The sequence below is a fragment of the Cnephaeus nilssonii genome (genome assembly GCF_951640355.1).
Source record: "Cnephaeus nilssonii genome assembly, chromosome: 19".
NCBI classification, from domain to species: Eukaryota; Metazoa; Chordata; class Mammalia; order Chiroptera; family Vespertilionidae; genus Cnephaeus; species Cnephaeus nilssonii.
The window spans coordinates 28,605,276-28,632,515 of NC_137090.1; the positions used below are offsets into that span (position 1 = coordinate 28,605,276).

The 27,240-nt window shown below is 43.9% G+C and overlaps 1 protein-coding gene across 5 annotated transcripts in view; it reads left to right on the forward strand.

Annotated features, from left to right (window-relative positions):
- The window catches only part of CA10 (carbonic anhydrase 10), a 387,612-nt gene that overhangs the window by 240,264 nt on the left and 120,108 nt on the right, over positions 1–27,240 (forward strand). The window lies entirely within an intron of this gene.

Genomic DNA, 27,240 nt, shown 5'->3' on the forward strand with positions numbered 1-27,240 from the left:
GGCTCTGTGTGTCAGGAGAATCTGGAAGAACCAAGAAGTGCTGCAGAGCAGTTCTTGAAAGGGGGCTTGTCTGGCCACGTGATAGGATCCGGGAGCCCTCCTGGGTCCTGTGCCATCAAGGGGGCTGCTACAGCCTTTTCTGTTGGGCCCCCGCCAGCTGGTACTGGCACAGAGCTTTTACTGTGCTCTGAGTCTGCAATTTTGCTCATTAAAAGCAATCATTGGATTCCTGGCCCAGTAGAACAGAGCTGATAGGAGGGGGTGCGGGAGAAACAGCAGCCACTGAACTCCTAGGCTGAGTGAGGCATTGAACACCTAGACACACATTCTCCTGTGTCATTCATGCTCAAGCTAAGCAGGTGAATCCACAAGGGTCCCCTAGGAAATGACAGCGCACAGTAGGGTAACTTGGGGAGGGTCTAGTAGAGGGACTGTGTATATAGGTGTGTGCAGGGTGGAGAGAACCCACAGGGAGAGTGCACTGCCCAGCACTGGCTGTCACTGTCCTTAGACCTATGGGGACAACTGAAGGACAGTGCCCGGTACAGAGGACTGCCTTAAGGGGAGGAGTGACCTCAGTTGAGGGACACAGTGACCCTGGGAGTGAGAGTGGGAGATAATGGGATAAATTCCCTGGCCTCATGCCTCTTCCTTGCTCCAGTCTCCTGCCAGGGACCCCCACTGACTACACCCAACCAGAGGCCAGAGCAGGGAAGCTGACGATGAGCATAAGGGTCAGCCTCACAGAGCAGAGGCAGGTGGGAAGGATGGAGGCAGGACCTAGGGGTAAAGCAGAGTGTCCAACACAGTGGGGCTTTAAGGATGCGAGATACGGATTGGCATGAGGAAACCCACCCAGGGGAAATGCGCTCACCTCCTCGCCCCTCATTGCTTTAGCTTATGAAGCCTTTTCATACCTTCTTTCATCCAGTGTCACAACAACCCCATGAGTCGTTGTCCATATTTTACATACAATTACATACAAAGCTGCCTTCCGCACCTCCAGGCATCCTAGGTCTGGTTGAGACTTGAAGGTGGAATTTCCTGGAACTACCCTGGTGCTCATTCCACCAGGTGAATGACACGCCTTGTTGGGTGTCCCCGAAGGGACATATCTGCAAAAGGATGCTCTCGTCAGTCACTTCCTGCTGCGCTCTTCAGGAGGTAGTGCCTTCGCTTCCTCCATGTTTACATAGCACTTTATGCTGCTTTCCGTCCACTGTATGGGAAGGCCATGGGAAACCCACGGCATCCTTAGGTCTCCCAGGAGCTGTGAGGCCACCTGTCCCAGGAAGATCCCACGCCTCTGTCCCCGCTTCAGCGTGCACTTGCTACTGTCTGTTCTGCTCATGCAACGAGGGAATCCTCTCAATCGATTAAGGGAGATCCCACGTGTTAGAGTGAAAGGACAATCAAGTGCTTTCAGAGATGGAGAGAGAAATGCTGGGGGGCGTTCCCGGAAGGACAGGGTGCTGGTGGCATGTCCGTGAAGGCAACATGGAAAGGTCGCTTTTCCTCTGGGCCTTGGCAAAGGCTGGGATTGGGGCCAGAAAAGATGCAGGAGGCTCCCAGGCAAGGCACTACTTCTGGATGTAATGCTATGGAATTAAGAACAAAAACAAGTGAATATGTGCAAATGTGAAAATACATGAAGTCCAATAGACTACATACATATCATATAAAAGGTTTGGTATACGAAAAGCTGGGATGCTGGAGTCAGACTCTCTGGGTTCACATTCTGTCTCTGACACTCGCTAGCTCATTATGAGACCCTGGGCAAGTTTACTTAGCTTCTCTGTGCCTCAGTTTCTTTGCATGTAATAGACAAGACAGGTAATATAAGCGCTTACCTCCTAGAATTGTTATGAGGATTATACGAGTTCTAAATGTAAAGAGCCTGGCGTTGAGTCGATTCTAGATTAATAATTATAATGATATTACAAAGACATTCTCAGAACCAAAAAAAATTAAGAAGCATCAGAACCTGAGTAAACATCGCCCTTTGACACACTCTTTGATAATATGTCTTCAGCATTTTTCACACATTCTCTAATCCTGTTCTTCCACATGTGGACATGCTGTGGGTAGACAGGGGCAGCAAGCGTCTGGTGGAGGCTCAGGAAGCATGCTTTTGGCATGTCTAATGATTTCCATTTCTGATTCAATCCGATTAGATTGTAAGACTTACACTTTTAGACTCAGCTCTTTCATTTTCCTGCTTTCCACTGACGTTCACAAAATAATAAGGGAAATGCAACGAAACGGTGCAATAATTGAAGAGCATGGCAATGTGGACGGTGGTTCTGACACTCTGCTCTGGTGGCTGGAGTGATGCCAACACCCGCTTCCCTGTGGCCATTGGTCAGCGAGATGGGGAAGTCGGAATCTGTGGAGTCAGAACATGCGTGAGAGATGCCACAGGGTGGTACGTGACCAATCTACGGTGGCTTACTAGAGACCTGTGAAACACACAAAAGTGCAAATGGGTCCAGAGACAAATATCCTCAGTTCCAGGAGCATGTGCACAAAGGCCCAGAGGAAAAGCATGCCTGAAGAGTAAGTGATTCAGCACAGAGCTGTGACTAGAGCTCAGGCAGGGGTCAGGAGAACATCAGCATTTTAAATTAAGATGGATCAGTCCTGGGCTGCACCACGTGGGAGCCTGAGGCAGAAGGAAAAAAAGCACTAATACTGATCCTTTATGTTTAATTTTGAAGTTTTGTTCACCGTGGCTGACATTAATTTTTTTACTTTTTTAAATAGTGCATTAAAATATCATTTAATTTGATTACTGGATTTTTTGTGTCCCCCTTAAATTTTACAGGGATAGGTACAGCACTTGCGTCGCCCTAATCCCAGCCCTGCCAGAGTGGAGATGCTCAGAAAGAATGCATTCAAAGACATGTCTTTGAAATCACCTGGCCTGGGATCAAATCCTGGCTCAGGTTGACCCTCTGCCTCATCCTGAATATGTTGCCTTAGGTAATTTACTTTCCCTTTAAATGCTTGGTTTCTTCCTCAGTAAAAGGGTAGTCAACCCTAACTCATGGATTTGTTTGCTTATCCACCAACAAAAATTTATTGAGCACCTATTATGTGCTTGCAGTGTAAGAGATAGAGTGGTCATGAAAACAAAACAGCAGTTTCTGCTCTTCTGACATTTCATTTTACTTTGGGAGAGTAGTGCCCAATAAAAATAAATACATAATAATCTCTAGCACAATGGTGGTAAGTACTTAGAAAAAAACATAAGGCAGGTGAAGGGTGACTTAGAGTGATGGCAGCAGAGGGGAAAGAAAGAGATGGGACTAGTTTAGAGAAGGGTTACTGGAGTGAATAAAGGAGATAATTGTCTCTAAAGTGTAGCACAGTGCCTAAGAATCTTAATGCCTTAATAAGTGATTGTTGTTTATCTCACTCAAGTAGAAAAAGATAAGTTTGGAGAGGCAGGTTGAGCCCATGGTCATGGCTATACTTCCACCTTTGAAGCTGAGACTCCAGGATTTTGTGCATAGACATAGCATTAAAATGTTAACAGCATCTTTATCATCTGGTTCAGCTCTGGGAGCATCGAGGTCTCTGGCCCTGAGGCTCAGAAGATGCAATTATTGGAAAGTTTCACTTGCCCCTCCCTCCATAGGGAGCACACTTGGGCTTCACCCTGTTCCTTACAGAGAGAACAGAAGAGAAAGACCAGGTGTGCTGCCGAAGTAAAAAGGATGAGCAAACCAGAAAACAGCCCCTCGGTCCCTGGTACACCAAAGTGAACATGATTCCTTTTTGTACATCCAAACATGGGCAGAAAACATCAGCAAAGCTGTTGCCGTTGGCTGGAGCTGGAGGGTCCACTCCAGAGTCTGGACCCCATTCACCCGCTTCTGGCAGGTCGGCTGATCCGGCCTGGCCGGCATGGCCTTTTGCCAACACTCTGGATGTGACCGCCCTGGCATTTCACCAACTCATTTCATAGTGGTTGGGTTCCAGCAAAGCAACAAAACACAAGGAAAACAAAAGTAAAGAAAATAAAGTGCTGCCCAGGTTGGAAAGAGCAGGGCTCAGGAAAGGGTTTTTAAAAATCTCTCAGTTAAGAAAACCTCTAGTGAATTATTATGGAACAAAAGAAGCTGGGGCAGGGGAGGGGGAGTGGAGCTGAATCTTTTCCTTGCGCCAATGTAGAAGGATTCCAGACTGCTTCCCTTCTAGAACCACTTAAAGTACCCCAAATGTATCATGCTCTTGCATTCCTTTGGGTCTTTGCATGTAATGTTTGGACCCTCCAGTGAATGCATTCTTTCCCCCAACCCCTTTTCTACCTAGCCAATACCTTTCAATTCTTCACAACTCAGGGCAAGTGGCACCTTCTCCAAAAGGGACTTGTGAGCCCTCCTTCTGCTCTACCAAGTCCTATGAGATATCCCTTCTCTGTGTTTCTGTGTGCCACCCTTTACACACTATCCATTTCTATTTATTGAGTGCCTACTATGTGCCAGGCATATATTAGCAAAACATCAATGAACCAACAAACCATCATGGAGCTTCCCTTCTCTGGGTGGAACCCAATAAACACCTAAACAATTGATTATAGTATGAGCAGTAGCATTAAGTCCTTTGGAGATAAATTATGCAAGACAGTAATGATAATGGGAGAGTAAGGGTGTTATCTTACACACCGGTAGAGCGATCAAGAATGGGGTTTTTAATATGAGCTGTGGCCTGAGGCCTGAAGAAAGTGAAGGAGCAAGCCCCGTGACTATCTTGCAAAAAGAATATTTTAGGCCAGGATTAGTGGCAACGTATCAGTTCCATTAGCTCGATAGCAGTTTCTTAATGAGGCTCATTAGCCCCAAGAAGTTCCCACCTCCACGGGGCTCTGCTGAGAGTGTGGCTGTGTGTAAACAAGCCAGCCTGTGACCTCGGTCAGTGGCTACAAGGTCTGATTCCTGGGCATCAACCTTAGCAAAGCTTCATTCTTAAAGACATTTCACAGTTGGTAAGGGTTTGCGGAAGCCCTGGATCCAAAGCCACCAAAGGCTGGAGACCAGCTCTGCGGTCAGAAGGAGGCTGCCACCATGGGGATCCCATGTGCAAATTAAATCAAAGACCCTGGGTGCCCTTGGCTGGAAAGGAAATTCCCCCAGGAGGTTTATTTTCGGAGGTTCAAGTTGTTTATGGGTGATTTCCTCGGGACTCACACGCACTGACATCCGAATGTGAAATAAACATATACTTAAACTCCCATTTAGTGATATCGAGTGAGAGGCCTAAACTCACAGTGATTTTCTAGAATGCAATTATTCTCAGTCATAAAACTGGGCAGATGGCCATGGCTGCTAATGCCCTGTTTCTTTGCATCCTTTTCATGGACCTCAGGAGGACACATCACCGCCTCTTTCCTGCCCCATGAGAGGATGGCACTAGGAGGTGCCTGAGGGAGGGTCCTTACCTGGGGCTGCTAGAACAATGACTGTAATAGTTAGCATCAATCGCATCTTACTGTAGACCAGGCACTTGATTATATATGCGTTCTCTACATCATCTTATTTAACCTCTCAATACCCTGTGAAATAGGTACTATTTTACCCCTGTTTTACAGACAAGGAAGCAAATCTCTGCAGGAGGGGCAAGAAAGGAGCCCTAGGTGTCCTAGTTTGTCGGTAGCTGAAGCCCCATCCAAACCCACAGCTTCAAGCCCAAGCCGATGGGTTTAGCATTTCACACCTTCCCCCCAATGAAAGGAACACATGGATGGTGACTTCTGTGCTTAAATAACCATCATCAAGAAACTGGAGGCTCTGAGCAAGTTCCTGCTTCAAGAGTCAACAAAGTAATGTGGGGATCACAGGTCCCTAGGAATCAAAGACCAGAGCTGCAACCTCAGCGCACACTTGCCAGGCAACTCAAAGCAAATCACTCTGCTTCCCGGGACCCCTGTTTCCTCAACAGCGAATAGAGGGGGTTGGTTTAGAAAGATCTCTTATATCATTCTACGATGTGCCAAAGAAATGCAATCAAATAAGACGTATTTTAAATAAAAGGAAAAGAGCCAGATGCTAATTTTGGCAGCTATCAGTCTTGTGAGTCTTTCAAAGAAAAACACTTTTTTTTCAGTGCTGAGACTAAAAAGAGGAAAATCTACCAAACTAATTTATTTGCTTCCTTCCTTAAATGAAAGCTAAATTCCCCAGTGAGGTAGGATAAAGGTTGTCATTCTGTTTTGACAGTTGAGTGGACTGAGGCTCAGAGAGGTTAAGTGACTTACTTGGGGTCCCATAGAAACTCAATAGCAGATGACAAACAAGAGTTGACCTGGTGTCAGGTGAAAGGCCACTCGGGGCTGGATTATGGCAGAGGCCTCGTTCTCAGTAACCACATACACTGCACAAAAGTTCATTGATGACAGTGTTAGTGGAACAATGAAATGATGGCAGGGAAAATGATGGTAGCATGTAGTGTTGGGCAGTGTACATTGTGCTGGGCATGGAACCAATCTGGATTAAAATCTCAGCCCAGGTGGTCAACACACAATGCAATAAATACACAGGTGACGTAGTATAGACTTGTACGCTTGAAACTGCTATAATTTTATTAACCAATGTCACCCCAATAAATTCAATAACACATTTTTAATATATTTTATTGACTCTTCACAGAGAGGAAGGGAGAGGGACAGAGAGTTAGAAACATTGATGAGAGAGAAACATCGATCAGCTGCCTCCTGCACACCTCCCACTGGGGATGTGCCCGCCACCAAGGTACATGCCCTTGACCGGAATCGAACCCGGGACCCTTGAGTCCGCAGGCCAATGCTCCATCCACTGAGCCAAACCAGCCAGGGCCAATAACACATTTTTTTAATCCCAGCTCTACCACTTAGTAATTGTACCATCTTGGGCAAACCCTGGACTCCCCTGCCCCCCAATGCCTGCTTCTTCGTAGTAGGGTTTTAAGGAACAGTACATGATGATGGAAGGCACTTATGTGGTAGTTAGAACAATGGCTGTGGTCGAGTTAGCATTGATTGCATCTCACTGTGGGCCAGGGACTTTATTTTACATGAATAAATGGTAGTTCCCTTCCCATGCTCCCTTCACCTCTTGTGACTCAGTTTCTTCATCTGTAAACTGATTGGGATCATATCTTCACTGCTACATAAAGATCAGGTGGAAAGTTATACCACTGAGAGGATATGGAACTGCCCCCGCTCTCTGCCCCATGCCTGTCTTCTAGTTATGAGGACGTCAAAGGACACAACTGCATGTATGCTTCGATATATTGAACCAGTTCAAATCAATTCCAGAGGAGCCACCAGTTCTGGCTTGGAATCCATTCAGTGCCCTTAGAGGGTGGGCATGCTGTGTGAGTCCCAGTGCCCCAGCCCAACCTCCCAATTGGATCTAAAGAGGATAGCATCTTCTCAGGCTTTTTATCCTAACAAGGAGCCTGCAGCTCTTCCCTCCCCACCACCACCTAAATGGGAAAAGTGGGACCAGGGCACAGGGTGGCAAACTTTTTCTTACAGAGCTTACATTAGTCTTGCAAGCCAGAGGTTCCAATATGCACACCCCGCATGATAGCAGCCACAGGTAATACAGAAACTAACAGGTGGCCTGTGTTCTAATAAGACATTACTTACAAACACAGTTGGGTTGTCATTTGTTGAACCCTGGCTTAGGGAAAAGCCATCTTACTTGGTGATTCATATAAGCCCTCCATTGTGGCACATTCCATGCACTTTCTCCCCTTCATTCCTCCCATTCATCCTGTGAACAGATGTGATTCTTTCCGAGAAGTTTGGAAACCAGACTTAGAGCAGTTGGAACGGTTACTTAGAGCAGTTGGAAGGGTTCATCATTGTGGGTCAGAGCAGCTGTAACAAACATCCCCCAATCTCAGAGGTTCCACACAAGAAAGGTGTGTATTCCTTGCTGATACTGTGGCCTAATGTGGGTTGGCAGGGCCTCCCAGTGGGAGGGAAGATTCTGATCCATTCAGAGCGAGCGCAGTGGGTCCGAACCTTTCTGTGCCATGAACCCCTTTGGCAGTCTGGTCCAGCCTATGGACCCGTCTCTGAAGAATGTTTGTAACTGAATAAAATACAATGCATAGGATTAAAAAGGAAACCAACTTGAAATAGTTATCAAAATATTAAAATAAAAACCAAACTATAATATAGTAATGTGTGTGCTATTTTATTAGTATATTATTAAATGAAGACCTAGGAGTCACTCTGGTAACTACTATAATTACAAAGCAGTGATGAGCAAAATATTTTGAGATATTGACATAACAATTGCAATGTGATATGAAAATACCTCTGATTTCTATTGGAAAAGCAGTCACAGGTAGCATTAATGCTGCAGTGGTTTGGTGCTTGCCGCCATAATGGTTATGTGACTTACTGTAGCACTTACCAGAGCTTTTAATGTGCCATGGAGTTTTCACTTCAAAATGGGGAATGTAGCCTGCTGAATTTCCCACCCAATTTTTTTTCACAGAGCATTGACAGGGACGAATATGTTCCCAGAATGCATTTTATAAAATGCTGCTGGAGCCTCTTCAGGTCTCAGTGTCTTCACCCTCACATCAGGGCCATGCCTTCGGCCTCACCGACCTTGCAGACCATTGGGAGAAAATGCTTGAGAAAGTGCTTTGTAAACTTTGAAGAGTTATAAAAGTTTAAGAGACCATTATTAATGCATATTTATTAATAATTTACTAATGATAAAATCTTGCCGGCCTCATTTAGATGTTGGGATGATGAATGTGATAATTGAAGTAACGGAGGCCCCAAGAGGTTAAGGTCTTGCCCAAGGTTGAGTGGCTAGAAATGGAACCTCAGCACAGATTAATTAGGATGCCAAATACAGAAGCACTCTGAGCTCAGGAAAGCCCTGTCTGCAATGTCAGTTGCTTTTGTGTTGGATGGTTACTATTTTGACTTTCGTAAGAAGTCTGTCATGAGCCAACCAACATTTGGAAGTAATGGGGAAAGAGCGCTAGGCTGAACTGGAAGTAGGCTTGTACTCTTCTGCCATCTACCTGGCCTTTTTGAACCTTTCTTCTCCCCAGTCTACAAAGTGAGGGTTTTAGGTAACACCTGTCTTCCAGAGCAGATGGAAGAATTGGAATATTCCATGGGGTATCAGGATTGGTGTAGCAGGACTATAGTATGGGGGAGGAGGCCAGTGAGAGGAGAAAGCTTTCCCTCAGACCATGCAATCGCACACAGCTTTATGGAGAATCCTCTAGGCTACAGTTCTGTGATGGGCAGGCATACACAGGGGCAACAGGAACAAGAGGCATGACCCAGGTGAAACATGCAAATGACCATGCAGTACAACAGTGACCTGAGGGTGACCCGTGGGGTAGAGTTACTGTGGTTCTGAGAAGGGCCTGGTGATCTATAAGGGCTCCATGCTGGAGGTGGGACTTGGACTTGGACTGACGGCCTCCCACTTCACATGTAAGCGTAGGCCTACCCTCTCACACATCTCCGGCCCTCCCCTGGGCTATCTGGGTGAGCGGTCTGGGTATAGGGCAGGTCCGTACCTGATAGAAGCCAATGGGTTTACGTCAAGACTGTGGTGCTAACATCTCTCATTTAAGAATCCCATTGTGAGCACGCGTAATGAAGCTCCATGTCCTGGTATAATGGCACAATTATGTGTCAACATTGATGCAGTGCTTTATGCTTTTGGAGTGTTTTACAGCCTTTAACTACCTGGACTATTAAGATGCCAGATAGTATCATTGGAGGAAGCCTCTTCCTTCGGAGCACCGTGCTCTTGTTCCTGTCCCGGTGGTGTAATTTTTAATCTGTTATATCTGACTCTCCTTTTCATCTTTTCTACACACTCTGTCCTTTGCTATGATCTGATTTAGTCTACGTGAATTCATGCTGATTGAGAAGTTTTTAAAGTAAATAAACGTTTTGTGTCTTTATTTCTAAGCCACCCCTGAAATAAATTTAAGGCACATGTCGTGTTATTCTTAGTTGAGAATGATGAGCTACTTGGGAGATGGCTCAGCAAAGTCCTCTTGTCCCAATGGCTCTTACCAGTGCTCTGAGCCAGCAGGACTCCCTGGAGCTATTTCCTGCCTTTCCTGGTAATCAAGCCAAAAGCCAGAAATCGGCACGCGGCACCCGGGATGGTGTAAAGAGAATCAGGAAGGGATATCTTGTGCCTAAAGGCAGGCCTCCTTAAGCAAAGGAAACCCAAAGCTTTATATTTTTCATATTAGAAGGTAGAGGAAAAATTCAGATAATCAATTTCTTTCTCTGTCAGCTTTCTTGTCACCTAAATAGTCCTTGAATTCCATTATCTTACAGCCCTGTATGGGAAATGGATTCCTAACTAGATAATGAAGCTAAAATCTGGGACAGGTTATCTGTTCATTCAGATATCAGCCTCAGATTATCACCTCAGCACAAAGGCCCAATCTGAAGTAGCCATTCAGTCATTTCCCACTGATCTCCTGTCTGCTGTTATGCCTCAGTGCATGGCCTCAAGATTTGTGAATTAGGGTAAGAGTGGTATGCTGGTTTACCAGTCAGCTGGAGGAATGAAAGAGGCCTTGATTTGTAGTTTGCCAATTTCTATGGTGTAAATACTTCCATGCTGGAAAATTCGAGCTAACAACATGGAGATGGGAAGAGCTGCAACAGCAGCACATCATGTTTTACTATTTCCGCCATACAGATAAATGCTAATCATCCACAGAGCAGAGGTAATAGTAAAATGCAATAAAAGAATTAGGAAGGTAATGCGTTTTGAGGATGCATTACTATTGTTTCAATATAACCAAATGTATTTAAGTGAAAGTTTATATGATGTAATTATTAATAGTGATATGTTTAACAACCAGTTTGCAGAATTCACCGATGGACATTTTGTTATTTCCTTTTGGCTATCATGATGAAAGGTGTTGTGGACATTTTTATATGTCTTCTTCTGCAAACAACAGATACAAGCTTTCAGGTGTTTTACAAATTAGTAGCAAGAACAATAAAGCAAGGGCTATAGGACCTGAATTCTTCTTGGAGCTCTGCCATTTCCTAGTTGTGTAACTTCATGCAAATCATTTCATGTCTCTGGTTCTAAGTTCTCTCAACAAGAAAATGAAGACTTTTCACGCTGAGAGTTCATGGCTTTCTGACTAAATACCTGTGTAACCTGAGGGAAAGTCATCTCATTATTCTGGGCCTTTCTTTCCTTACCTGTAAAATACAGCAGTCAAACCAAATGCTCCCCAAGGTTCATTCTGACTGTCAATTCCATGTTTCAGAAGAGTCCAACCTGGTCTGCATCTCAGAGACAATCGTTGCTTTCCATTGGGAAACACCCAAGTGTCCTGGATGTGGCCGTTCTTTCCAAGAGCCACTACCCAGCAAAGGGACTTAGAGGCAGATGGCACAGGCTTGAATCTCAGCTGATATCTTAGATGTGTACTTCAATCTGCCTTGGTTTCCTCATCTGTAAAATGGGGATAATGAGGTTTGTCTGCCTCCCAGCCATACCTATTGTATGGTACCATGGTCTTCAGTTTCCTCCAATAAGACCACACAGCTCCATACAAGGAGACCCTTGCTGTCTTCTCCAAACCAGTACCACCCACCAATACCCAACACAGTGCCTGGTACACGGTACGTGCTCAGCAACTATTTTCTATGTGAATGAAAGTACTTGGAAAACTACACATTATTATACAAACGTTAGCTTTCATTATTATCACACATTGTATTCCATGTGCTGATGGAACCAAGCCTCAAGGTAGATTTATTTATGCCATGTGAAATTATGCATTGCCTATCTTGTGCACTAATTCATGCTGCTTGCTGAGCGGATTCAAAACGTGAGGCCTGGTTTTGGCCCTTGAAGAATGTATCGTTCAATTCAACAAACATTTATTTCCCGAACACCTGTTACTGCACCAGGCAAAGCGCCAGGCGCTAGGAATGGAAGGATAAATAACACATGATTCTCTTTTTCTCATTTTTATTTGTTTATTATATTTTATTAATTTATTTGGTGAGATTTTCTTCCCCCATGAGATCCACCAAAGGCGTTCTGAGCCTACAGGAAAGACAGACAAGTAAACAGATATTAACAATCCCTTGTAATTGGTTTTTAATGGAAGCGTGAAGCACTCTCATTTACTGTCTTAGTGTGTCTCCACCGAGAGTGAGAGCCTCCCAGAGTGGGTCGCATTCAGGCTGTAAAGGATGAGTAGAAATCCTCCCAACCAACTTCAGCCCCGCAGAAGTAGCCTCCCAACCAACTCCCTGCTTCCATCTTTTGCGCCTCTCTGATCTCGTCTCTGTAAAGCTACTAGGAATCTTTCCAAGGAGAATCACAGCATGCCACACTCCTACCCAAAACCCTCAGTGACCTCCCGTTGCTCCCAGAGGAAAACCCAAGCTCCCCACCAGGCCATAAAGCCTGGAATGTTCTGGATCCCTGCTCCCCATTATGCTTATGTGTAGTGGCCTCCTTTTGGCTCCTGGGCCAAGCCAAGCTCTTCCCCTCCTCTAAGCCTTTTCCTTTGCTGTTCCCTCTGCAAAGCATGCTCCTCTCCACGCTCCTTGCATGGTTGGTTGATTCTCATCCTTTGGTCCTAGCTTAGCCACTCACTCCCCTCATTTACTCCATCATAGTGTTTCTCCATTCAGGCTGCATATTAAAACTACCTGGTGAATGAAACATCTAGGAAAGGCAAGTCTATGGAAAATAGGTCAGTGGCTGCCTAGGGCTGGAGCGGGAATGGCGAGTTACTCCAAATGGGCAGGAGGGATCCTCTCAGGCGATGGGAATGCTCTAAAACTGAACTGTGGGGATGGATGCGCAACTCCATAGTTTACAAAAAATCATTGAAGCGTACACTTGCAAAGGTGAATTTATGGGATGTAAATTATACTTCAATAAAGCTATTTTTAAACATTACCTGGGGAGCTTTTTAAAAATACTGCTACTTGGACCCCACTCCCAGAAATGGTGATTTAATTGATCTGGGGATAGGGTCTAAGTTCCTATAGATATTTAAAGCTCTCCTGGCGATTCTGATGTACAGCCACGACTCAGAGGCACTGCTCTATGTTACCACCCAGCTTATTGCCTCCATAGTTCTGTGCTTATCTTATTTACTCAGTGTTTACTTGGGCATTGTCCTAGTCACGTGTAATAAAAGCTCCCTTAAGGGAGAGACTTGTGCTGGATCGCCTTTGAATCTCCAGCATCTAGCACATAATAGCTGCTTAGTGTATGTTTACTAAGTAGGTTAATAGAAAAGTAGAGGATAGAGGCTAAGGCACAGAAACACGAAAGAGCACAGTTTGTTACCATGGAGTGTTTGCCAAAGAGCTGCCCAGAATGGCAGATGTATAGCTGGAACCAAGACATGCTGTAAGACACATTCAGCCAGCCAATGCTCAGAGGGACCTCTGAGACCAAGGATCCAATGAGATGGGCACTTAACCCTGAAAAGTAGTGAGGAAAGACCCCCAGACACAGGAAATAGAGGCATTCTGTTAAGAAGCACATAAATACAGAATGAGGAGTTCAGGGAAAGTACCATCTCTCTCCTTCCTAAGTCTACACCCTCAGAGTAGGAAATTTTGTAATTAAGGATTTTAAGACCTATGTCACTATCTCAAAGAGAGATCTGCACTCCCATGTTCATTGCAGCATTATTCACAATAGCCAAGACATGGAAACAAATTCAGTCTCTGTTGGCAGATGCATGGATAGAGAAAAATGTGAAATATAGACACAATGGAATATTGTTGAGCCATTAATAATAGAATGATGGAAATCCTGCCATCTAGGACAGAATATATGGACCTTGAGGGTGTTGTGCTAAGTAAAAATGAGTCAGACAGAGAAAGACAGATACTGTGTGACCTCACTCATATGTGGAATACAAAAAACCAAATGCGTAGAAATGGAGAACAGACTGGTGGTTAGAGGGGCAGCGGGTGAGGGGTGGGGGAAACGGGTGAAGTGGTCAAAGGGTATAAACTTCCAGTTATAAGATAAAAAAAGTTCTGGTGACATAAAGCATAATATGGTGACTGCATAATACAGTTAACAATACTGTGTTGTATGTTTAAAGTTGTTAAAAGATTAAATTTATAAAGTTCCCACCACACACAAAAAAATTGTAACTATGTGAGGTGATGAATATGTTAGCTAACCTATGGTTACCATTTTGTAGTTTACACATATATAAAACCACTATATTATACACTTTGATGTTATACATTGTGATATGTCCATTATCTAAAATAATAAAAGCGTAATATGCTAATTAGACGGGACATCCTTCCCAACGACCTTCCAGACAAAGCCGGGGCTGTGAGGGAAGCCTGGGTCCAGGGTGCCAAAGGGAAGCCGGTGCTGGCAGCCCGGGAGAAGGAAGGCGTACTCTTGCATGAATTTCGTGCATCGGGTCTCTAGTATCTCAATAAAGCTGGAGAAGGCGGGGGAAAGAGACCTATGGCAAAAAAATAAATAAATAATTAAATAAAGTGCTCTCACCTATAAACCTATGCAAACTCTTATGGATTTTTTTGCATTCGCTAAGATTAAACAATAGACAGATTACTAAGCAATAAAATATAAATGGCATTGCGTACATATTTAATTCATAAAACTGGGCGAGAAGGTTTTCAGGCTCTCTTTCCTCCGTATCTAGGTAGATGTGTGTAACTTTATTTTGCATTGTTCCACACATTCTCCTAGGAGGACAAATTTATTTTTTCTCCTTGGTGTTCCATCCAAGTTGGAAGAGGGAACTAAGGCCAAGTCTTGGGGAAGAGCGAGAGGGCAGGTGGAAACAGAGGCTTATTTCCTTAAGGAGAGAAAACAATGTCCAACCTGAGGTCAGAAGTTAACCATGAACAGGCTGCAGGGGCAGACTCAAAGGAGAGGGCTGAGTAGACAGAATTGAGAGTCTAGAGCTGGAGGGATCCGGGGAAATAGCATAAGGTAAGCAAAATGGGAGAGAACTTGCCCAGAGCTAAGCAAGAGAGTAGCTGCCTTTCTTTCCTGCATGTGCGATTCCCTTGTAGTACCCAATTTCCTGCCTTAAAAACATTCTTTGTGCGAGTTCATGTCACTATCTGTAGTAACTTGGGCTGAAAATTCAGAAGGAAAGCAAAAAAGGTAGCTAATGACAAAGTGATCTGTTGAGCAGACTTGATGAAAGCAATCCAGTTCTATTTTGGAGGATGTCTGTGACCAATAGGGATTTTAACTTTTAAAATAGTTGATAGTCAAGCAATCATCCATGCAAAGATTTATGTAGCAAAACCATTGACTAGTTTCAGCAACTTCTGGTTTGTAACATCATAGAAGATGATGCTTCTAATTTCTGTGCCTGAGGAGTTCGCATGCAGATGACCACAAAGCTACTGGTATTTACCATCATAAATATGTAAGTCAAGAAGAGGTTCCCCATTATAGATAGCCCTTTGTTACTAAATATAATGATCTGATTTCTCAAAGGAGGACACACAATAACCTCCTTTGAAATTGCAATGAAATAGAAATGAAATGGCGATGCAGATTTTATCTGTGTCATTAACTAGGAAACTACAGCTAAAACCCACACCAGACCAAGCTGGAGGCCAAGAAATGGTGAGTGCGAGGTGCAGAGGTTTTGTGATATTTTTGAAAAATTTTCCATCTGTAATAACAAGTGTAACAACTATCAATAGAAGATTAATTTTGCCCAGATAAAGCTTACTTGCTCCTCAAGAAAAATAATAGCCTGAGAAACCCTGGCCTGTAGTTTGTTAAGAAAGAAATGAATTAAGTGTTGATGTTGTACAAGTATACATGCAAGTTTTATGGGTCACCCAATTTCTTGAAGGGAGCACAAAGATACCTTTTTTGAAGATGAATAAATTATAGGCTAAATCCATTCAGAGGGCAAATGGGTTGGCAAAGGTCAAGTCTGACAGTCAGAAATGACTTGAACTCTTCTGGGGGCCAAGGAGTCTTTACCTGTTAATTAGGTTGTGGTAGGTGGATTACCAAGCAAGCAGCACACTTCCATCTAATGCTGGAAGGATGCCTCTCAGTGGAAGACTGAGAAGGCAGCCAGGAATGCCCTCTGTGACTCTTCCCTCTACAAGGCCAGGGGTTGCTGGTGCTAGGCACTTTTAGGACCACGCGAGTTCCAATGTGCACAGCCCTTTCAAACAGCGCACTGCACCAAGCGAACAAGATACAAGAGACCACGATTGTTCTTGTCACTCCCATTTGCAAATGAGAAGATGGAGCTTCGGGGAGATTAAATAAGCTGTCCCACTGTCGTGTGACAAAAAGCAAAACCAGGGCTGGAAGCAGGTGTGCTGTCTGCCGGAGGGAAACTGATGAGGTGCATTGTGAGAGACAGACCCAGCCCTACCTCCTGCCCCTGCCAAGAGCACAGACAGGCGTGATCAATAATAGTACACTTTTTCCTATCGAAATTCTGAAGCAGCCTCTGAATCTCCCTCAGCATGCCATGCCAAGGAGCCACTTCCCATCACTTGGAATCCTGATGAAAAATGAAGCTATTTGCCATCTCTGAGTTGTGATACCCAATAGTTAGGCATCCAGACCCAATGGACCACACCCTGCAATCCTCCCCCCCATGACACTTCAGTGATTGTGGTCTATATGGGTTGTTCCCTGAGCAGGAGGGCTGAAAATAAGACTTTAGAACAACAAACTCACACACTTCAAGTACAAGCCCGGTCCTGAGAATGACATACCTCAGACACCATGATCAAAGGCTTCGTGGTGTCACCGGGTTAGATACCTGTCATAAAGCATGGGTCGTCTTGCACTAGAATACCTTCTTCTTATCTCACTGTAATTTTTGTGACGTTATACTCTAAACCTGGAGTCATTCAGAACAAAATGACAGCCTGGGAGAACTGTCACAGAAGAAACAAGGCATCCACAGTGCTTCTCGCCACTCTCTTTCTAGATTTCATTTCGGAGAAAGGTTGCTTCTGATCACTGTTTTTTCTTAGTTGCCTTTCCCTAGAAGAACATTCAGAGCTCATGCAAGATTCATGTATACGGAAGATAGGACTGAAGAGTTTGTTTCGTTCCCCCTCCCGTCTGACCATTAGGAAGTCTATTCATGCTGTTAAGAAAGTGCATGAGACCCAGCCTGCCAATGGAGGAGTTATTCTCCTCTCCATCCTAGATGAGACTCGTAAATTGCAAGAAGGAGAAAGAATTCTCCCCAGTCCCCAAGGGGGACTGCAGATTTACTGACAACCAAAAGATAGATGGGTGGTGCTTTTATTCATTCCATTGGCCATCAGTCAACAGCTCTGACTGCTCATCACCCAAACAAAAGTGAACATGTGTCTGGTTTTCACTCCCTCCTCAGTGGAAGCTGCCACGGGAGGCCAGATGTCTCTCGCCACAACAAAACACTTTCCTTGTTTATCCCAGTCACATCCCATCAGGGGGGAGAGAAAAGATGCCTGAAGAGCTTCGGAGGAAGAAATGGCCTGCAGTCCCTGAGGGAAAGACAGACTCATTCTATGCCCAGGCCTCCCTCCCTGCAGAGAACCAAGAGATACTCAGGCAGACCAGGGACTTCTAGGGCAGTGGTAATGACAGGGCTAGTTAGACAAATAAGGGAGGGTGGGCACTTTACCTGGACACGCCTGCTAAATTTGATGGAGACCAGGAGTCAAGAATGGATACTAAAAAAAAAACAAACAAAAAAAACATTAATCTACCAAAGACGTGTAAACCTAAAATTTGAATCTGAAGACAGAATGATCTTTCTGTTGAATAGATTTCATTTCAAATGCTACTAACATTTCTTCAACATATGCCATATTTCATTGGTTCTAAGACACACATTTTCCCACATTTTAACATCTCTGAAATTAGAATTTATCTTATCATTGATCTATCACAGTTTACTTGGCAGGGGTTTTTCTTTCTTGATGGTACATAAAATAAAGGTGCATCTTACAATCTACAGCATCATTGATTTCATAGAGTATGATTGACATGGCCAAGTACAAAATGCTGGGTACCTTTATAGGAGTTCTTATTTAATTTACTTTTTTGGAAGCTTTTGGAGATACCATACAATGTAAAGTGTAAAATTCAGTGTTGTTGTTGTTTTTGTATATTCACAGAATTGTGCAATCATCACCACAATCAATTTTAGAACATTTTTATCATTCAACTCCATTTCATCCCAATCCATCCAGCCCTAGGTAACTCCTAATCTTCTTTCTAGCCCTATTGATTTGCCTGTTCTGGACATTTCATATAAATGAAATCATATTCTATGTGGCCCGTTGTGTCTGGATTCTTTCAGGTTCATCCATGTTATAATATGGTCTCAGTCCTTTATTCCTTTTTATGGATGAGTTATTCCATTATAAGGGTGTACTGAATTTGACTTATCCACTCAGCAATTGATGGACTCTGGATTATTCCCACCATTTGGCTCTTCTGAATGATGATGCTATGGACATTTGTGTATAAGCTTTTTGGTAGACATGTTTTTATTTCTCTTGAGTATATGCCCAGTAATGAAATTGCTGTGTCAAATGGTAACTCTATGTTGAACTCCTTGAGGAACTGCCAGGCTATTTTCCAAAATGGCTGCACCAACCTATTTCTGCAAGCAGTATCTAAGGGTTCCAGTTGCTCCATATCCTTGCCAACTTGTAATTCTCTGACTTTTGGGTGCTAGCCATCCCAGTAGGTTTGAAGGGACATTTCATTGTGGTTTTGATTTGTACTTCCCTGATGACTAATGTTAAGCATCTTTCCATTCTGCTTACTAGCCATTTATATACCTTCTTTGGAGAATATTCAATTCACTTTTTGCCACAAACTTTTTAATTATTTATTTATTTTCCCATCACCATTTATCCCTCCTCTACACTCTTCCATCTCCACCTCCCACCTGCCCCCCTCGCAATTACAACATTATTGTCCAAATCCATGAGTTCTGTTGAGCCTTTACCATATCATCCAGGCATATGAGAGACTGATTGCATTAATGGCCCCAATTCTTCATTCCTCTCTGTATCTATATCCTTTGCCAAGTAACTTGGTAGTACTCTCTCACTCAGAATCAGAACTTAGCGACATGACTTGCTTTGTCCAATGAGATGTTAGGAGATGGTGCCAAGCTAGCCTGCTGGAGGATGAGCTATGTGGTGCAGGACTGAGTCACTTCATCATCCCAACCAAGACTATCCTAGGTCAGCCTAGAGTCAAGCAACTCTCAAACATGTGAGCAAACCCAGCAGGTTTCACAGAGCTGTCTAGATCAGCAGTCGCCAACCGGTGGTCCTCGGACCACTGGTGGTCTGTGAGGTCCAAAAGGTTGGCGACCACTGGTTTAAGGAAACCTTTGGAGCAGTGGTCGCCAACCGGTGGTCCGCAGACCACTGTTGGTCCATGAGGTCTGAAAGGTTGGCAACCACTGGTCTAGATGACTTGCATTTCACTACAGACACACGAGCAAATCCAACCCAGATCACCAGAACCCCAAAGGTGCATGAGCTAAGTAAATGTTGATTGTTATCTGCCAGTGAGGGTTTGTGATTGCTTTGCAGCTATACTATGGGACTAGATAACTGATAGAAGACAGTATCTTGAGCACTAACGATAAAAGAGTAAAGACACAGTCCCTGCACTCAGGGCGCCATGTTGAATTAGGGAAAGCAGAAAAGTACCAGAGAGTGATATTACAGTTCAGTCTGTGCTGAGAAAGACATTTGGATGGCCCCTTGACCGTGTAGCTATCACTGCCTGTGTTGCAGAAGAAGGAAGCTTCGAGAGCCTGAGTGACAAAGCTTCCCAGCTATTCCCACCAATTTCCCCACCTGGTGCATTGGACTGGCCCCCTTGATGTTCACTGCAGTGTAGCGTGTACCCACACCATGTTCTTCCTGGAGCCATTAAAAATGTTTGGTGATGCGCAGAGTTAGCACAAAATTTTAATTATGAATCTTGGTTGCCCACATTAGTGCCCTAGCATAACTTTAATTAAAAGTTACTGCCTCCTGTTCCTCCCAAGTTCTGCCCTGAGAAAATGGTTTATTATCCGTCCAAGTCTGTGTCTTAAGCCTTCTCTGGCTTCTCTTGCCTATCCTGGAGGCATTTGGTTTGGCCATACTTTGGCTTCACATTAGTGACAGAGTAGCTTGAAGCCAACTTTAAAAAATTCTCAAGTCACATTCGCTTTTATGATCACATCTTCCCTGTTGACACTTTATCAAACGCTTTCACTGTGCTCAGCACAGCGAGATGTACCCAAAACCAGAATGTTAAATTGAATCTGTAAAGTAGACTTATTTTTTTTCTATTCTTTCTGTGTGTGTGTGTGTGTGTGTGTGTGTGTGTGTGTGTGTGTGTGTGTTTTGTTTTGTTTTGTTTTAAGTTCTCAGCCATCTCCTTCAAAATGGTAGGCCAACAAGCTCTTATCAGGGATACTATAAACCAGAGGTTTTAAGCCATTTTAAGGATATTTTATGATGCCTCTGAAAATCTGATGAAAGCTATGAACCCTCTTCCAAAAAACAAGCACAGATGTGTGTGTGTGTGTGTGTGTGTGTGTGTGTGTGTGTGTGTGATGATGATGATGATGATGATGATATTCCTACATTTTCCAAGACTCAGCTCTAAAGCCTCAGGGTCTCTCCACAGCCTTGTGGACTTGTCCTGGATGTCTCGTGTAGAGGGAATGTGAGCTTCTGAAGGGTGGCAGGGTGAGATGAAATATTCTCTGGTCAATAGGTGTGGTTGCTTCGCCAAATGTGTTGTACAGGTGAACATGAGATAAAGAGGAAGGCAGGTTTCGCCATTAATAAGGGCCAGGGTGGTGTACATTGTGGGAAGGAGAAACACATATTTAAAAAGGTCATTTGCTTCTAGAACTTTCTCTGTCAGGAATTTGCCATGGGTTCAAAATAGTCACTTTCTCTCCCAGGGCTACTGTGTCCTCTTCAATAAAAATTGCAGGGTGAAGAGAGGGTATTTGAACTACAATCAGTGGCTACCCAAATGCTAGTCTGTGGCTACATGCTGGGCTGGCTACATCCAAATCATCTGGCAAGCTTGTTCAAATACAGATTTTTTTTTCTTTAGCTTTACCTCTAGATATTATGATTCGTGGGGTTAGGGGGTAGGTGGGACAAAGGAATCCGTGATTTCTAAAAGCTCCCCATATATACCCAGCTGGTGTTGCTCAGTGGTTGAGCATCGACCCATAAACCGATTCAGTTCCATCCCTCTCCCTTCCTCTCTATCTAAAAAAATAAATAAAAACCTATTTTAAAGAAATGAGCTCCCAAGGTGATTAGTATGGTCTGAAGTCATGGTCACGTTATAGGAACCACTGGATTGAATGATCGCTTTCAGTACCACCACTCCATGAGTCAGTGTTCATGTGCACCGCACACACTGTGAATTAGGACAGAGTAGAGTTTGCAGCTTGAGCCTTGGAAATCCACAGAAACAGCAGCACTTTGCACAGTGTGGCCCAATGAAGTTTATTTCCATGCTGCCTGAATGCCCTCAGTAGCGATTCCATGCCCAAGTTGGTTGTGTCAGCCACAAGCAGCGGGGGCTGTTTGTGACAGGCTTGCCTGCTCCCTGATGCTGGAGATGCACTCCAGAGCTGTGCAGAGGCTCTCTGGGTCCATCCTCCACCTGATGGGCAGCTGTTCTAGCAGACACAGCTGGCAGATGGTCTGTGGTTAGGAACCTGTGTACCTGGGATGCTTCTGGGGGTGGTAGGGGAAAGAGGTCTTTAAAGATGAGGATAATGGCCGAATAATTTAGTGAGGTTCCTATCCTCATCTTTAAAGACACACTCATTCTATGTTCTTTAAAGACACACTCATTCTATGTTCTATAGAAAAATAAGCACCAGTGTTTCTGACAGCTGTGGGAGCTGGCTTTTCAGTGACCTTCCCAAGCCTTGGTGACTCTGGGGAAAGCAGCAGTGCTCTTGGCACAGATGCTGGAGGCCTTGGCAATGGACAAGACTTCGGGGAGTTGTAGCAGAAGGAGATGGAATGACAGATGCTACATTGTAATTAGGGGGCAGCTTCCCTGATCTGAAGTGTTCCAGGCAACAGGTAGGGAAAAGCCCAGAGCCACCCAGGTTTATGACTATTGTGAATTTAGGTCTAATCCAGGATTCATGAGTTTTGCTTGAATTATCTAAAAAGATTTAACCAGAGGATAGTAGGTCTTCTTATCATTTCTTTTGACTCAATCTCCTTCTAGTCTCCTACACCCCCAAAGGATATAGTTTTCTCTGCATGGTGCCCTAGAATGTCCCCAGGACAGTGCATACACTGCATTTGAACTTGCAGTTCCTGGGACCAAAGCATGTTGGTCCTCTTTGAAGTCTGGCTATCCATAGAAATGGCATTGGGCCAGTGATAGGGGAGGTGAGCTCTGGTCACTAATTTCCATAAGATCCTGGGCATGGTGCATTCCCTTTCTAGACTTCAGTCTCCTCCTCCAAAACAGAGTAGAATTGGAACAAGAAGTTTGTAGGATGCCTTCATCTGTAACATCCAACTCCATGTTAGTGGTCCCTGGATGGCCCTAGGAAAGAAAGTGAAGAACCAGCTCATCAGAGAGATGGCGGGAAGAACCTGAATGAAAAATTAGCAGCCCTGGTCCCACTGCTGCCATTTTACTAGAAACCTCTGTGCCTTTCCAGAGTGCAACTTCTCATTCTATAGAATAAAGTTTCTAGATAAATCTCTCTGGCTTCTAGGGCTTATGGGGGTGGTGGAAGTTTTAGATTCACAGAAAAATTGAGAGTAAGGTACAGAATTTCCCATATTTCCCCTGCCCTCACACATGCATAGCCTTCCTCACTATCAGCATGCCCTACCAGAGGGGAGCATTTGTTTCCATTGATGAACCTGTTTATATGGACACACTATTATCACCCAAAGTCCCATAGTTTACATTAGGGTTAACTCAAATGCTTGGTGTCATACATTCTATGGGTTTGTACAAATGTATGATGATATGTATCCATCATTATAATATTATACAGACTATTTCACTGCCCTAAAAATTCTGTGCTCTGCCTATTCATCTCTCTTGTCTCCACTCCACCCCTGCCAACCACTGATCTTTTTACTGTCTCCATAATTTTACCTTTTTTAGAATGCCCTATAGTTGGAATGTCATAGACTATGTAGCCTTTTCAAATTGGCTTCTTTCTAGGACTTGTTTATGCCAAGATTTTCTTGTGCTTTGAATTCCATCTGCCCCCCACACACACTCCCACCTACTCTCCAAATCCAGTTTGGGGAAGCAGGGGGGGGGATATGACACATTCAGAAGTATCTGCATATATGCTCACCTGTGCCTTCTTACATCTGCCCGGCACAGCCCTGCCCTGTGGCCACCACGTGTGTGACCTTGCGGAGGACACTGTGCCTCTCCGGGGTCAGCCCTGAGCTCTGTCAGCACTGGTCACATCCAGGAGAGGCTATTTTTAGGTAGGGCACTCAGGTCCTTTACCTCCTGGAGGAAGCTGATGCCAGGCAGCACAGAGCTGCCTCCAAAGGCACCTTCGTGAGGTTAATAGAAAACAGAACCTCAATCATCCACAGTCATGTAGCAGCCATGTTCTGGGTAGTTGACTTTACCGGTTGACTTTTCTGATGGTTAAAAGGCATCTCTGTGTCCTTTTCAATGGCCAAGAGTCTTCCAAAATGCCGAATTCATTTTTCTCCTTTGGTAAGTGGTGTTATATTTCAAGAGAACGGAGCCCATTGGTGAGCGTGGCTGTGCTCCCCTGAGGCCCCCTCTCATCAATCCGAACGTTGATCCTCACTCTTCCACCTGATGAGGAAGACACGGTGCTGGATCAGGATCACACCCAGGAAGGTCCTCAGGAGGACCAGGAACATTCACTGAGCAGATGCTGTGTGCAGTCACTGGGCTGGGCACTCCACATGCATGATGTCATCCTGTCCGCACAGTGAGGCCCCACAGGGGCCACAGGAGATGAAACTGAGTGGTAGAAATGCTGAGGTTTCTGGGAAACGTGGATCAGGACCCAGATCCTTTTCAGATACTACCCTTCCCTGTATGCCTTATATTCTTCGTGGTTTGTATCTTTCTCCCAAAACAGAACCAGCCATGGAGGTCTGAATCACTGAGAGTCCCAGAGAGTTCCCTTCTAGTTAACCAAATTTTCACTATAAATGCTATTTAAAGAGGAGATTTTTAGCTGTGGGTGTTTTTTTTTAAGTATCACGTATCTTGCCTTATATTCGTGGATAAATCCTTGATTTTGCAGTAATGAATACATCACCTGTGTTGTACTCTCTTCTTTTTTCTCCCCCAATTTTTCCTCTACTTTTTCACTCTATTATACATTTCTTTTATGTGTCATTGAAACTCGATCTCTATTCCAGTGTTTGCCCAAAGGTCCCAATTAAATATTAGTTGAAAGAATGAGGACATTTATTACACTGTGTATTATATTTAGTATATACATTATACATGATACTTACTTGGTTTTATTTGTTTGGTATCAATTTTTAAGTATCATGAAATTGAAATTAAGGTAGAAAAAAGAACCCTGCCTGAATAGGAAAGGATATCTAGAAATTAAAATTAATATAATATAGCAGGATGACACCTGCCGACCCAGGGGTAAAATTACCTCGTCTCCACTTCCTCTGTCACCAATTAGCTACCTGACCTTGACCCCGGCATGTAACCTCTCTGACCTCAGTTTCCTTTAGCTCTTACACCATGTCTATGCACGTGCGTGCCCAGGCAGCACAATGCCCTGTTTACATGCTCACTTTTGTTAGCACTGGAACCAGAAACAAACTAAAATACTCCTTTTTCCTCTTGTGATATTGAGGAAATTCAAGGTGACTGGTGTAATTAACTTCACTCCTTGGGCCTTGTAAGACCCAACAGAAACCCTGGCAGAAAAGCAGTTATTTTAATTTGCAAATATCTGTACTGCCTAGTTCCATTCAGCCTCCTTCCAAACAGCTACCCAGCATCTGTTGACTTTGCAGAGGTGGGTCCCACGGTCACTGTTGGTTATTTGACGTATCACGTACAAGGAGAACGGGATGCTGAGAAGCAAATCCCCATCAGATTGCATCGGATGTCCAGAATCAGAGCCTGCACAGGCATTCCTAGGCAGATGGAGGCGCAGCAGGTGGATAAGTGATAACTCTACACTAATGGACAGTTGACAAAGAAAGGTCAGGAATGAGATGGTAAGGAAAGAAAGCACAAGGAACACCAAACATCTGTCTAAAGGACGCAAGGGGAAAAGAAATTGTCTTTCCTCCAAAGATACCATGTGGGTCTGTATACTAATTTACCAATCAGCAGCTGTTCGGCACTTCCACTGTCCATTGTACAAGAGACAAGTTTATTACCAAGTTACAGCAAATTTCCCTAAGCCCTACCGCTAGTTAAAAACCATTGGTTTCATCTTTGCATCTAGGCCAGTAGTTTCAACTCAAGGCAAAACCTGGCTGCTTTGGGAATAACCAGCCTCCCAAGGGATATTGCAATAAATTTTTACCACAGTAAAGATTATCAAGAATTATACCAAGATTCCAGCCTTGGCCCATTATTCAGTTTTGTTGCAGTCAGTAGTGTTTTTGTTTTTGTTTTTGTTTTTGTTTTTGTTTTCAGTCAGCAATGATTTCTGAACATTATGTATGTGTCATGTGCCTAAGCAATGGGGGCAGGCAAATAATCTTAGACCCACTCAATCACATGAAGCCACAACCACATGATTTCCATAACAGACATCTTGGTTTTTGTTTCTTTGAGTTACCCCCTGCCCCCAATGACCAGTGAGCCAAAGGAAGTTGTTAGAAAATTCCAGCTCTGTAGGAAGTTCATGGTCCAAAATTATCTCTGCCCTCCCCTCTACCGCAAGTTGATTTTAAACCATGAAACAGCATTTCCTGTTGCTCCAACTTAGGTGGGCTCAGATGTAAGGTGTTCTGGGTCCTCAGCAGCATGTGTCATGGAGAAGAAGGAAGATGGAACAGCATAAGATAGGAATAAAGTGACTGGAGTAATCAATTTCTCTCCAGGGACCTCACTATGTACAGCAAACCTTTGGAAGAAAAGCAGTTCCTTGGAGGTCTGCATTCTCTTCTTTGCTTTTCTATTAGCTACTAGTAGCCCTGCACATGAATCTGTGTGCCAGTAGCTCACTGCCGCCCTCCTGTAGCTCTCTGCTGTCCACTTGTAGTTCGTTGCCCCACCCTCCTGCAGATCCGTGATTTGGTTGTTACGCGGTCGGTGGTTACACCTCATGGCATAACGGATAATTAGCATATTCCTTATTATATAGGATGGGCAACCTTGAGCAAGGTGCTTAAACCCTGAACTGCTTCCTCACCTGTAAAATAGGAATGACAATACAAACCATATAATGTTTGGATTAACATTGAGGAGGGGGTTTGAGATTATGTTTAAACTACAAAGAGCTGCCTCAACATAAGATATTGTTTTAGTTGTCATAATAATGGTTGGGAGAGACAGGATCATTCCTAAAGTTTACTCACACATGATTTATGGCTCCTATCTGCATAATCCAGACCAGCCTCGTGTTTGAGCTGTTGATCCTGGTGCTTATTTTCCTATTTTTTCCAGATGCTTAAAAACATAATTAATAGCTACCAGTCAATTTGCTTTTGATTTGATCATAATTAACAGCATGTTATAATGATGGCCTTGCTCATGTCCTTTTGAGGCTGAGCTTCTACACTGAGCTTCATCCACTAATTCAATCTTTGCTTCCTATTTCAATGAACTGGTTTCTCGTAATATAGTTATCCCGACAAACATGTGCTGTTACCCACCTTCTACTACTCAAGTATTTTGAAGCCGTTAAATTGGATCTTATTATGTTTAGCTACGACCATATACCCTCTATGTTATTGGGTTTGTCAGGTCACAGTTCAACAATTACTGAGCTTGCGTCATGTGCAAAGCATTAATAGGGACCTGGTCAAGTGGAAGAACAGGCTTTGAAACTACATAGACTTCGTCTCTATTTCCAGCTCCACTGTTTCCTATCTTCATCAGTGGGAGCAAGTTGCTTAACTAACTCTCTGTGCCTGTTTTTCTCTTTACTAAACTTGGGGAAGTCATCCCTGTCTCTCAGATGAGAGGCATCCATGATATGTATCAAGCACTTGGCATAATACTCGCAAGT